This window comes from Salmo salar, chromosome ssa13 (genome assembly GCF_905237065.1).
Source record: "Salmo salar chromosome ssa13, Ssal_v3.1, whole genome shotgun sequence".
Classification (NCBI taxonomy): Eukaryota; Metazoa; Chordata; class Actinopteri; order Salmoniformes; family Salmonidae; genus Salmo; species Salmo salar.
In genome coordinates, this window is record NC_059454.1 from 103,580,816 (window position 1) to 103,593,788 (window position 12,973).

The window sequence follows — 12,973 nt, forward strand, 5'->3', positions numbered from 1 at the left end:
CACCCTGTCCTCTTTATCCCCCCACACAGACAGACATAAGGGAAGAGCCCTCGCCCTGTCATCTCTTTATCCCCCCACACAGACAGACATAAGGGAAGAGCCCTCGCCCTGTCATCTCTTTATCCCCCCACACAGACAGACATAAGGGAAGAGCCCCTCACCCTGTCATCTCTTTATCCCCCCACACAGACAGACATAAGGGAAGAGCCCCTCACCCTGTCCTCTCTTTATCCCCCCACACAGACAGACATAAGGGAAGAGCCCCTCGCTCTGTCATCTCTTTATCCCCCCCCACACAGACAGGCATAAGGGAAGAGCCCTCGCCCTGTCCTCTTTATCCCCCCACACAGACAGACATAAGGGAAGAGCCCCTCACCCTGTCCTCTTTATCCCCCCACACAGACAGACATAAGGGAAGAGCCCTCGCCCTGTCATCTCTTTATCCCCCCACACAGACAGACATAAGGGAAGAGCCCCTCGCCCTGTCATCTCTTTATCCCCCCACACAGACAGACATAAGGGAAGAGCCCTCGCCCTGTCGTCTCTTTATCCCCCCACACAGACAGACATAAGGGAAGAGCCCCTCACCCTGTCCTCTTTATCCCCCCACACAGACAGACATAAGGGAAGAGCCCTCGCCCTGTCCTCTTTATCCCCCCCACACAGACAGACATAAGGGAAGAGCCCTCGCCCTGTCACTCTTTATCCCCCCCACACAGACAGACATAAGGGAAGAGCCCTCGCCCTGTCCTCTTTATCCCCCCCACACAGACAGACATAAGGGAAGAGCCCCTCGCCCTGTCATCTCTTTATCCCCCCACACAGACAGACATAAGGGAAGAGCCCCTCGCCCTGTCGTCTCTTTATCCCCCCACACAGACAGACATAAGGGAAGAGCCCTCGCCCTGTCCTCTCTTTATCCCCCCACACAGACAGACATAAGGGAAGAGCCCTCGCCCTGTCCTCTTTATCCCCCCACACAGACAGACATAAGGGAAGAGCCCCTCACCCTGTCCTCTTTATCCCCCCACACAGACAGACATAAGGGAAGAGCCCTCGCCCTGTCATCTCTTTATCCCCCCACACAGACAGACATAAGGGAAGAGCCCCTCGCCCTGTCATCTCTTTATCCCCCCCACACAGACAGACATAAGGGAAGAGCCCCTCGCCCTGTCATCTCTTTATCCCCCCACACAGACAGACATAAGGGAAGAGCCCCTCACCCTGTCCTCTTTATCCCCCCACACAGACAGACATAAGGGAAGAGCCCTCGCCCTGTCCTCTTTATCCCCCCCACACAGACAGACATAAGGGAAGAGCCCTCGCCCTGTCCTCTTTATCCCCCCCACACAGACAGACATAAGGGAAGAGCCCTCGCCCTGTCATCTCTTTATCCCCCCCACACAGACAGGCATAAGGGAAGAGCCCTCGCCCTGTCCTCTCTTTATCCCCCCACACAGACAGACATAAGGGAAGAGCCCCTCACCCTGTCCTCTCTTTATCCCCCCACACAGACAGACATAAGGGAAGAGCCCTCGCCCTGTCATCTCTTTATCCCCCCACACAGACAGACATAAGGGAAGAGCCCCTCACCCTGTCCTCTCTTTATCCCCCCACACATACAGACATAAGGGAAGAGCCCTCGCCCTGTCATCTCTTTATCCCCCCACACAGACAGACATAAGGGAAGAGCCCTCACCCTGTCATCTTTATCCCCCCCACACAGACAGACATAAGGGAAGAGCCCCTCGCCCTGTCCTCTCTTTATCCCCCCCACACAGACAGACATAAGGGAAGAGCCCCTCACCCTGTCATCTCTTTATCCCCCCCCACACAGACAGACATAAGGGAAGAGCCCCTCGCCCTGTCATCTCTTTATCCCCCCCACACAGACAGGCATAAGGGAAGAGCCCCTCGCCCTGTCATCTCTTTATCCCCCCCCCACACAGACAGACATAAGGGAAGAGCCCCTCGCTCTGTCGTCTCTTTATCCCCCCACACAGACAGACATAAGGGAAGAGCCCCTCACCCTGTCCTCTCTTTATCCCCCCACACAGACAGACATAAGGGAAGAGCCCTCGCCCTGTCATCTCTTTATCCCCCCCACACAGACAGACATAAGGGAAGAGCCCCTCGCTCTGTCGTCTCTTTATCCCCCCACACAGACAGACATAAGGGAAGAGCCCCTCGCCCTGTCATCTCTTTATCCCCCCACACAGACAGACATAAGGGAAGAGCCCTCGCCCTGTCCTCTCTTTATCCCCCCCACACAGACGGACATAAGGGAAGAGCCCTCGCCCTGTCCTCTTTATCCCCCCCACACAGACAGGCATAAGGGAAGAGCCCCTCACCCTGTCCTCTTTATCCCCCCACACAGACAGACATAAGGGAAGAGCCCCTCACCCTGTCCTCTTTATCCCCCCCACACAGACAGACATAAGGGAAGAGCCCTCGCCCTGTCGTCTCTTTATCCCCCCACACAGACAGACATAAGGGAAGAGCCCCTCGCCCTGTCATCTCTTTATCCCCCCACACAGACAGACATAAGGGAAGAGCCCTCGCCCTGTCCTCTCTTTATCCCCCCACACAGACAGGCATAAGGGAAGAGCCCCTCACCCTGTCATCTCTTTATCCCCCCACACAGACAGACATAAGGGAAGAGCCCTCGCCCTGTCCTCTCTTTATCCCCCCACACAGACAGACATAAGGGAAGAGCCCTCGCCCTGTCCTCTTTATCCCCCCACACAGACAGGCATAAGGGAAGAGCCCTCACCCTGTCATCTCTTTATCCCCCCACACAGACAGACATAAGGGAAGAGCCCTCGCCCTGTCCTCTCTTTATCCCCCCACACAGACAGACATAAGGGAAGAGCCCTCGCCCTGTCCTCTCTTTATCCCCCCACACAGACAGACATAAGGGAAGAGCCCTCGCCCTGTCCTCTTTATCCCCCCCACACAGACAGACATAAGGGAAGAGCCCCTCACCCTGTCATCTCTTTATCCCCCCACACAGACAGGCATAAGGGAAGAGCCCCTCGCCCTGTCCTCTTTATCCCCCCACACAGACAGACATAAGGGAAGAGCCCTCACCCTGTCCTCTCTTTATCACCCCACACAGACAGGCATAAGGGAAGAGCCCACGCCCTGTCCTCTCTTTATCCCCCCCCACACAGACAGGCATAAGGGAAGAGCCCTCGCCCTGTCATCTCTTTATCCACCCACACAGACAGGCATAAGGGAAGAGCCCTCGCCCTGTCCTCTCATTATCCCCCCCCACACAGACAGGCATAAGGGAAGAGCCCTCGCCCTGTCATCTCTTTATCCCCCCACACAGACAGGCATAAGGGAAGAGCCCTCGCCCTGTCCTCTCTTTATCCCCCCACACAGACAGACATAAGGGAAGAGCCCCTCGCCCTGTCGTCTCTTTATCCCCCCACACAGACAGACATAAGGGAAGAGCCCTCGCCCTGTCATCTCTTTATCCCCCCACACAGACAGACATAAGGGAAGAGCCCCTCGCCCTGTCGTCTCTTTATCCCCCCACACAGACAGACATAAGGGAAGAGCCCCTCGCCCTGTCATCTCTTTATCCCCCCCACACAGACAGACATAAGGGAAGAGCCCCTCGCCCTGTCATCTCTTTATCCCCCCACACAGACAGACATAAGGGAAGAGCCCTCGCCCTGTCATCTCTTTATCCCCCCACACAGACAGGCATAAGGGAAGAGCCCCTCGCCCTGTCATCTCTTTATCCCCCACACACAGACAGGCATAAGGGAAGAGCCCTCGCCCTGTCCTCTCTTTATCCCCCCACACAGACAGACATAAGGGAAGAGCCCTCGCCCTGTCCTCTCTTTATCCCCCCCACACACACAGACAGACATAAGGGAAGAGCCCTCGCCCTGTCATCTCTTTATCCCCCCACACAGACAGACATAAGGGAAGAGCCCTCGCCCTGTCATCTCTTTATCCCCCCACACAGACAGGCATAAGGGAAGAGCCCCTCGCCCTGTCATCTCTTTATCCCCCCACACACAGACAGGCATAAGGGAAGAGCCCTCGCCCTGTCCTCTCTTTATCCCCCCACACAGACAGACATAAGGGAAGAGCCCCTCACCCTGTCCTCTCTTTATCCCCCCACACAGACAGACATAAGGGAAGAGCCCTCGCCCTGTCCTCTTTATCCCCCCACACAGACAGACATAAGGGAAGAGCCCCTCGCCCTGTCATCTCTTTATCCCCCCACACAGACAGACATAAGGGAAGAGCCCCTCGCCCTGTCATCTCTTTATCCCCCCACACAGACAGACATAAGGGAAGAGCCCCTCACCCTGTCATCTCTTTATCCCCCCACACAGACAGACATAAGGGAAGAGCCCCTCGCCCTGTCGTCTCTTTACCCCCCCCCACACAGACAGACATAAGGGAAGAGCCCCTCGCCCTGTCATCTCTTTATCACCCCACACAGACAGACATAAGGGAAGAGCCCTCGCCCTGTCCTCTTTATCCCCCCACACAGACAGACATAAGGGAAGAGCCCCTCGCCCTGTCATCTCTTTATCCCCCCACACAGACAGACATAAGGGAAGAGCCCTCGCCCTGTCGTCTCTTTATCCCCCCACACAGACAGACATAAGGGAAGAGCCCCTCGCCCTGTCATCTCTTTATCCCCCACACAGACAGACATAAGGGAAGAGCCCCTCGCCCTGTCGTCTCTTTATCCCCCCACACAGACAGGCATAAGGGAAGAGCCCTCGCCCTGTCCTCTTTATCCCCCCACACAGACAGACATAAGGGAAGAGCCCTCGCCCTGTCCTCTTTATCCCCCCACACAGACAGACATAAGGGAAGAGCCCTCGCCCTGTCCTCTTTATCCCCCCACACAGACAGACATAAGGGAAGAGCCCTCGCCCTGTCGTCTCTTTTGTTTGGATGCCTCTTTCATGGCCCTTATCCCTCCCCTTGTTTCACCCTGTGTCACACGCTGGCTGGAAAAGACCACTGCTATGTCTAGAGTCGTCGAAGCTGAATTAACCTCCGGGCAATGATATCACTTCCCCCAAACATGACCCTCCCTGGTCACACAGTGTTATGTAAACGTCTGTATTAATTATATCATGTTTTCTGTATGTCTGTGTGAATTATATCATGGAAGGTTTCCTCCAAGCTCCAACAATAAGCTGGCCGGTGTCGTATTCATTAGCTAAAGAAAACTAAAAACTAAGCGTTTGTTATTGGTTCATTTGAAGTAGTACCCTGTTTCAGTCAGATTTCTTTTGTTTGGTGCCTGATGAATATGACCCTGGTCTCCGTAGAAGCAGTTGTGATCTCAGGGATATTGTTGTTCCTGGTTGGTATCTCGTGTCCAGTATTATGTTCTCTGAGTAACGTTGATAAGGTCTTTATATTGATGTTGCTAGGAAGGTGTAAATCCTGCAGTCTGAACATGAGAAACTCCTCTCTCTCTCTCTCTCTCTCTCTCTCTCTCTGTCTCTCTCTCTCTGTCTCTCTCTCTCTCTCTCTCTCTCTCTCTCTCTCTCTCTCTCTCTCTCTCTCTCTCTCAATTTTTTCAATTCGCTTTATTGGCATGACGTAACAATGTACATATTGCCAAAGCTTATTTTGTATATTTACAATATAAAAAAAAAAAATGAGAATCAAAATTGTCAACGGGACAACAGTAACAACAATAACCAAGGGTCAAAATAACCATACAATCAACAATAACAACAGCCATACAGTAGAGGACATGTGCAGGTTTATTGGTCTGTCAGACACTGTCCCTCAACTTATGGCAGGCAGCAATGTAGTGCTCTGCCAACACACAGCTCTCTCTCTCTCTGTGTCTCTCTCTCTCTCTGTGTCTCTCTCTCTCTCTCTCTCTCTCTCTCTCTCTCTCTCTCTCTCTCTGTGTCTCTCTCTCTCTCTGTGTCTCTCTCTCTCTCTCTGTGTCTCTCTGTGTCTCTCTCTCTCTGTGTCTGTCTCTCTCTCTCTCTCTCTCTCTCTCTCTCTGTGTCTCTCTCTCTGTCTCTCTCTCTCTGTCTGTCTGTCTCTCTCTCTGTGTCTGTCTGTCTGTCTCTCTTTCTGTTTCTCTCTATCTGTGTCTCTCTCTGCACCATTCTGCAGTAGCATCTCATCAACTTACTTGTATTTGATCTACAGTCGTGGCCAAAAGTTTTGAAAATGACACAAATATTAATTTCCACAAATTTTTTGTCAGATGTTACTATGGAATACTGAAGTATAATTACAAGCATTTCATAAGTGTCAAAGGCTTTTATTGACAATTACATGAAGTTGATGCAAAGAGTCAATATTTGCAGTGTTGACCCTTCTTTTTCAAGACCTCTGCAATCCGCCCTGCCATGCTGTCAAATAACTTCTGGGCCACATCCTGACTGATGGCAGCCCATTCTTCCATAATCAATGCTTGGAGTTTGTCATAATTTGTGGGTTTTTGTTTGTCCACCCGCCTCTTGAGGATTGACCACAAGTTCTCAATGGGATTAAGGTCTGGGGAGTTTCCTGGCCATGGACCCAAAATATCAATGTTTTGTTCCCCGAGCCACTTAGTTATCACTTTTGCCTTATGGCAAGGTGCTCCATCATCCTGGAAAAGGCATTGTTCATCACCAAACTGTTCCTGGATGGTTGGGAGAAGTTGCTCTCGGAGGATGTGTTGGTACCATTCTTTATTCATGGCTGTGTTCTTGGGCAAAATTGTGAGTGAGCCCACACCCTTGGCTGAGAAGCAACCCCACACATGAATGGTCTCAGGATGCTTTATTGTTGGCATGACACAGGACTGATGGTAGCGCTCACCTTGTCTTCTCCGGACAAGCTTTTTTCAGGATGCCCCAAACAATCGGAAAGGGGATTCATCAGAGAAAATGACTTTACCCCAGTCCTCAGCAGTCCAATCCCTGTACCTTTTGCAGAATATCAGTCTGTCCCTGATGTTTTTCCTGCAGAGAAGTGGATTCTTTGCTGCCCTTCTTGACACCAGGACATCCTCCAAAAGTCTTCGCCTCACTGTGCGTGCAGATGCACTCACACCTAGTGCTTACAGACAGACAGACAGACAGACAGACAGACAGACAGACAGACAGACAGACAGACAGACAGACAGACAGACAGACAGACAGACAGACAGACAGACAGACAGACAGACAGACAGACAGACAGACAGACAGACAGACAGACAGACAGACAGACAGACAGAGAATACTACCGTACTCTACACTCTCACGCTCTGAGTGCATTCTCCGACCACTTTCTCTTGATTACGTTCTTGTGTGGTCAAGAGTGTGGAGAACGTATAAAACATTCCATTTGATAAGCACTCCCCCTACTGTATTACCTCACGCTGAGCAGCACTCCCCCTACTGTATTACCTCACGCTGAGCAGCACTCCCCCTACTGTATTACCTCACGCTGAGCAGCACTCCCCCTACTGTATTACCTCACGCTGAGCAGCACTCCCCCTACTGTATTACCTCACGCTGAGCAGCACTCCCCCTACTGTATTACCTCACGCTGAGCAGCACTCCCCCTACTGTATTACCTCACGCTGAGCAGCACTCCCCCTACTGTATTACCTCACGCTGAGCAGCACTCCCCCTACTGTATTACCTCACGCTGAGCAGCACTCCCCCTACTGTATTACCTCACGCTGAGCAGCACTCCCCCTACTGTATTACCTCACGCTGAGCAGCACTCCCCCCTACTGTATTACCTCACGCTGAGCAGCACTCCCCCTACTGTATTACCTCACGCTGAGCAGCACTCCCCCTACTGTATTACCTCACGCTGAGCAGCACTCCTCCTACTGTATTACCTCACGCTGAGCAGCACTCCCCCTACTGTATTACCTCACGCTGAGCAGCACTCCCCCTACTGTATTACCTCACGCTGAGCAGCACTCCCCCTACTGTATTACCTCACGCTGAGCAGCACTCCCCCTACTGTATTACCTCACGCTGAGCAGCACTCCCCCTACTGTATTACCTCACGCTGAGCAGCACTCCCCCTACTGTATTACCTCACGCTGAGCAGCACTCCCCCCTACTGTATTACCTCACGCTGAGCAGCACTCCTCCTACTGTATTACCTCACGCTGAGCAGCACTCCCCCCTACTGTATTACCTCACGCTGAGCAGCACTCCCCCTACTGTATTACCTCACGCTGAGCAGCACTCCCCCTACTGTATTACCTCACGCTGAGCAGCACTCCCCCTACTGTATTACCTCACGCTGAGCAGCACTCCCCCCTACTGTATTACCTCACGCTGAGCAGCACTCTCCCTACTGTATTACCTCACGCTGAGCAGCACTCCCCCTACTGTATTACCTCACGCTGAGCAGCACTCCCCCTACTGTATTACCTCACGCTGAGCAGCACTCCCCCTACTGTATTACCTCACGCTGAGCAGCACTCCCCCTACTGTATTACCTCACGCTGAGCAGCACTCCCCCTACTGTATTACCTCACGCTGAGCAGCACTCCCCCCTACTGTATTACCTCACGCTGAGCAGCACTCTCCCTACTGTATTACCTCACGCTGAGCAGCACTCTCCCTACTGTATTACCTCACGCTGAGCAGCACTCTCCCTACTGTATTACCTCACGCTGAGCAGCACTCCCCCTACTGTATTACCTCACGCTGAGCAGCACTCTCCCCTACTGTGTTACCTCACGCTGAGCAGCACTCCCCCTACTGTATTACCTCACGCTGAGCAGCACTCCCCCTACTGTATTACCTCACGCTGAGCAGCACTCCCCCTACTGTATTACCTCACGCTGAGCAGCACTCCCCCTACTGTATTACCTCACGCTGAGCAGCACTCCCCTACTGTATTACCTCACGCTGAGCAGCACTCCCCCTACTGTATTACCTCACGCTGAGCAGCACTCCCCCTACTGTATTACCTCACGCTGAGCAGCACTCTCCCTACTGTATTACCTCACGCTGAGCAGCACTCCCCCTACTGTATTACCTCACGCTGAGCAGCACTCTCCCTACTGTATTACCTCACGCTGAGCAGCACTCCCCCTACTGTATTACCTCACGCTGAGCAGCACTCCCCCTACTGTATTACCTCACGCTGAGCAGCACTCTCCCTACTGTATTACCTCACGCTGAGCAGCACTCCCCCTACTGTATTACCTCACGCTGAGCAGCACTCCCCCTACTGTATTACCTCACGCTGAGCAGCACTCACCCTACTGTATTACCTCACGCTGAGCAGCACTCCCCCTACTGTATTACCTCACGCTGAGCAGCACTCTCCCTACTGTATTACCTCACGCTGAGCAGCACTCTCCCTACTGTATTACCTCACGCTGAGCAGCACTCTCCCTACTGTATTACCTCACGCTGAGCAGCACTCCCCCTACTGTATTACCTCACGCTGAGCAGCACTCCCCCTACTGTATTACCTCACGATGAGCAGCACTCCCCCCTACTGTATTACCTCACGCTGAGCAGCACTCTCCCTACTGTATTACCTCACGCTGAGCAGCACTCCCCCCTACTGTATTACCTCACGCTGAGCAGCACTCTCCCTACTGTATTACCTCACGCTGAGCAGCACTCCCCCTACTGTATTACCTCACGCTGAGCAGCACTCCCCCTACTGTATTACCTCACGCTGAGCAGCACTCTCCCTACTGTATTACCTCACGCTGAGCAGCACTCCCCCTACTGTATTACCTCACGCTGAGCAGCACTCCCCCTACTGTATTACCTCACGCTGAGCAGCACTCCCCCCTACTGTATTACCTCACGCTGAGCAGCACTCTCCCTACTGTATTACCTCACGCTGAGCAGCACTCCCCCTACTGTATTACCTCACGCTGAGCAGCACTCCCCCTACTGTATTACCTCACGCTGCACCTTCTCCTTTTCTGAACCTTCTTCCAGTCAGGACAATGACAACAATAGAGACCAAACAAGATATACACAAAGCAAACGTTTTACTTCATAATTATCAGCTATCTATATGTGAATCGTAATAACTAGATAGTTTAACAGGCAGAAATTACCTTAAACTAATGTTATGCAAGGTAGATGTCAATACTTCGTGGCTTTCTAGCTAGCTAACAGTAGTAGCTAGCCAGTTCGCCCTACTGACTTACTATGGGCTTGCGAGCTACGAACACTACAGTGGGTGTTGTAGGCAGGTAAACATACCAAAATGAACACAGTAAGTATTTATTAACGTATCAAGATAAAATATAGTAGTCAGGCAACATATGATATGTGAAAACTGATATGTCAGTTTATATTCCCTCGCTTAAGCTCAAATAATGGACTCCATTGTTTTTTAGTAATTTTTACCTGGTTGCATCGTATTTCTGTACATATTTTCCATTGAAGCTTGCCTCACCGCATGCTTCAAAATATGCACAGAGTGAACATCGGAGAAGTGCCCTCCATACTACGTTTAACATACTTCAATATGGATTCATACTCTTCCATTTCTGTGCTCAGAGCACGGTAGTGTGAAATTTATTTGACATGATAAATAACTTGGAAATACTCACTAGAGCTCTACAATAAAAACACAATTTGATACTGACAAATATGCATGTATACAAGGACCAGTAATTCATTGGGGAAGCTGATATACACACAGCGGTGTTGTTGTCAGTACACTGAGCCAGACAAGCAGGCTGTGTGAGTGGTGTTGTGGTGTAGTGTGCTGTGCTGCAGGGGGGAAGAGGAGGGGAGAAAGGCGAGGAGGAGAGGCAGGATAAAGGCAGAGTGACAGGCCCCACTTTGCCATCAGGCCTTGTGACTGATCTGCCCTGACGCAGAGCCACACGCTCAGACACCATCCACAGAGGAGGAGAGGAGGAGGAGGAGGAGGAGAGAGGGAAGGGAGGAGGGGAAGGAGAGAGGAAAAGGGGAAGGAGGGTGAGAGAGGTGAGGTAGGACACCCTGTCAGAGGGCGAGGAGTGAGGAGGAGTAGTGGTGTCTTTCAGTAGTTGTTTCTTTGCAGCAATTCGACCGTGCTTCTACATCTGCATTGCTTGCTGTTTGGGATTTTAGGCTGGGATTCTGTACAGTACTTTGAAATCTGCTGATGTAAAAAGGGCTTTATAAATAAATTTGATTGAGTCAAGCAGTCTCATCTGAACAGTTGGTGTTGAGATGTGTCTGTTACTTGAACTCTGTGAAGCATTTATTTCGGCTGCAATCTGTGGTGCAGTTAACTCTAATGAACATATCCTCTGCAGCAGAGAGAACTCTGGGTCTTCGTTTCCTGTGGCTGTCCTTATGAGAGCCTGTTTCATCATTGCGCTTGATGGTTTCTGTGACTGAACTTGAAGAAACTTTCAAAGTTCCTGCATTGATTGACCTTCATGTCTTAAAGTAATGATGGACTGTGGTTTTTCTTTGCTTATTTGACCTGTTCTTGCCATAATATGGACTTGGTCTTTTACCAAATAGGGGCTATCTTCTCTATACCAACCATACCTTGTCACAACACAATTGATTGGCTCAAACGCATTAATTCACTTTTAACAAGGCACACCTGTTAATTTAAATGCATTCCACCTCATGAAGCTGGTTGAGAGAATGCCAAGAGTGTGCAAAGCTGTCATCAAGGCAATAAAATATATTTTGATTTGTTTAACACTTTTTTTGGTTACTACATGATTCCATATGTGTTATTTCATAGTTTTGATGTCTTCACTATTATTCTACAATGTAGAAAATAGTAAAAATAAAGAAAAACCCAGGAATGAGTAGGTGACTGGTACCATATATGCTTAAAGACCAGGGTTCGATTCCCACGGGGGACCAGTACGGGGGGGAAAAATGTATGAATATGTATGAAATGTATGCATTCACTACTGTAAGTCGCTCTGGATAAGAGCGTCTGCTAAATGACAAACAAACAAAAAAAGAACTCTGGGTCTTTGCGTGTCAAAAAAGATGCACGTCAAATAACACTATTTGACACATCAAATGAGCTTTTAATTTGACACATCAAATAACACAATTCTATTATAGAATGTTGTGTGTGCTGAATTTGCACGTGTAAGCCAAGAGCCACCATTACGATCACTTTCAAAGCTGTACAATACTGTGTTGGTAGTAAGGCATTATTTGTTCGACTGAAAGGGAAAACGTCTGTGTGAGCATTTGAAATGAGATCAGGATCAAAAATGTTTGATTCAATATTATTATCAGGTTCTGGGGTATCTACCTGGCTTTAGCTTGGTACCTAGCTAGCACAAATGCAACCAGCCTGAAAACAATGACCAGTAGAAACTGCAGTCATTTTCATTATTCTTAGCAATGATTTAAGAATGATTGTGAGTAAATATTAGCTAGGTATTCACTTGTTGTTCTCCTATTGAAATAACTAGCTAGCCAGCTACTTTTATTTTATTTTAACCTTTATTTAACTAGGCAAGTCAGTTAAGAACAAATTCTTATTTACAATGACGTATTGACATTCATATTGCCCTGTACAGCCTTACCTAAGGATAGGGAATCAATGAAATGGAAAATCAGTCTTCTCAGTACCCAAGTTCTTTTTTCCCAACGACTCCAAAACATCCATATTGTATTGTTTTTCCTCTGGAATAGTGGTCAATACACATACTAGGTTGACTGGTACAATAAATGTGTCTCATTTGACAGTTGTTTCAGAGTCCCACAATAAGAGCTACGACGCTAATGTTTTCTGGGTGTCACTGAGTAGACGTTGATCCACAATCTATAGGTAAAGCTGTACAGTGAAATAAGTATGCCCCAATGCAAAGTCTAATATATCCAGTGTGATTTCAACGGCTTTTTATCAAATTAACAAATTGTCTTTTGTTGAATTTATATAAGAACATTCCAACCTTGTTTATCATTATATATTCCATTATGGCATGATTCCACTTGTTTGTATGCATTTGCATTACTTTCATTTAGAGACTTTTATTTTGAAGGCTAACCGCAAAGTCCAC

The 12,973-nt window shown here is 49.7% G+C and overlaps 1 protein-coding gene across 2 annotated transcripts in view; it reads left to right on the plus strand.

The window, feature by feature from the left end:
• Positions 1 to 12,973, plus strand: part of dym (dymeclin) — a 211,929-nt gene that overhangs the window by 123,267 nt on the left and 75,689 nt on the right. The window lies entirely within an intron of this gene.